A 1,635-nucleotide genomic window follows, 5' to 3' on the forward strand; every position below is an offset into this window, starting at 1 on the left:
GAGGAAGTAAAAGGAAAATTTTTTTAAATTTTCAATAAAAAAATATCAAAGTTTTATTTAGTATATTTAATTATTAACATATGTTCTATTAGCTAATTCCTAACAATAACAATAAATTTGATAATGATAGTTTCATATCTCAATCAATGAATATCAATTTAATTTAACATTAAAGAAAATGAGATAAATGAAAATGAAAACGATAATGTAATTATTAATAATAATAACTTACGTGTATAAGAACTATAATTTTAAAAATCAAACTGGATCGAAAAATTTAATTGGATTAATCAAAAACTGATTTCTAACTGGTTCAATTGAAGTGAAAAACTTGTTGGCAAAAAATTGATAAAAGAACCAATCAAACTGACAATAGTTTGAACCGGACAAGTTTTTTTTTTTTTTTTTTTTTAATTAAAAAAAAAAACTAGAAAACCTCCTTTCATTCTCTCTCTCACATACACAAATAAAATCTTACCCTAAACTTTAGAACAAAACCCTATTAAGGGTTAAGTAATAGGAGTGTTTATAGATCAGTTTGGTCAGATTTGGAGATAAATTATAATCAAACCAATTAAATTATAAGATCGATTTGGATTGGATTAGACATTTTCTTAGAATATATGGCTACTCAGCAGCCACCTTTAAATTTTAGAATGCTACCGTTATCGCTGTAGACGGTAATAGCAAGAGATTGCCGTCGTTGCCTCTTGAAAGTCTACTTGACTTTTCCTCCTAGACCCGTTTCTCCTCGACATCGCCAGAAAGTCTGCTCGGAGCTGTTGTCACTTATTGTCTTTGTCCTCATCGTGAAGCTATTGTCTTCGAACCCCCTCTCTCTCCCCTTCTCTCTCTGTTCAAGCTCACTTTCCTTCCTCTCTTGCTATCACTTTCCTGCTTTTTTTGCCGTCAGTAAGAACTACTACTTCAATTTGTGTTTGTTTATTTTGTTAATTTTACAGATTCTGAACTGTTAAAATCTAATTTAAAGTTGTTTTTTTTATTTTTGTTAATTTTTGCTTATTTTGTTAAATTTTGATGGATGATAGTTGATGGTGTTTTGTTAAATTTTCTGAAATAATTTGTTATTCTGAGTCATTGATTTTTTAAAATAATTTTATTTTCTGAGTTAAGATTGTTGCTAATGTAATTCAGAATTTAGTTTAGATGTTGAGTTTAGATTCTTTACTCAGTTTTTTTGTTTTTAAATTATCTGGTTTTGGATGGTGAATTTTCTATTTTTAGATTCTAAAGAACAAATTGACATCATAGCTCGAAGTTAGTTTTAGAGTTAGTTACAACTAATTTTAGTTAATCTTTAGTTCCTTGTATTACTTTAATCACAAGTTATCATTTTTTACTCTCTCTTTTTTTACCTTACAACTTCAATTTTTGCTGTGCTTTTTTTCTTCTTCTCACTAGTACTAATTATCATAATTGTTAAAATATTTTTATTCTAAATTTTTTATGTAATGTGATGAGTATTGTTGTTGATTATCATATTAGAATTAGAAGTTAATTAAATTTTTTTATTTTGTAAATTTTTTATGAAAAATATGAACAAATTATTTGGTGAAATAGTAAAATTTTAAATTTTATTAGTTTAGAAAATATTAAATTAAATCATTCGATCTT

General features: G+C 26.0%; 1 protein-coding gene across 1 annotated transcript in view; it reads right to left on the reverse strand.

The window, feature by feature from the left end:
- Positions 1-1,635, reverse strand: part of LOC107643855 — an 18,712-nt gene that overhangs the window by 11,146 nt on the left and 5,931 nt on the right. The window lies entirely within an intron of this gene.

Source organism: Arachis ipaensis, chromosome B05, assembly GCF_000816755.2.
Source record: "Arachis ipaensis cultivar K30076 chromosome B05, Araip1.1, whole genome shotgun sequence".
Lineage (NCBI taxonomy): Eukaryota > Viridiplantae > Streptophyta > Magnoliopsida > Fabales > Fabaceae > Arachis > Arachis ipaensis.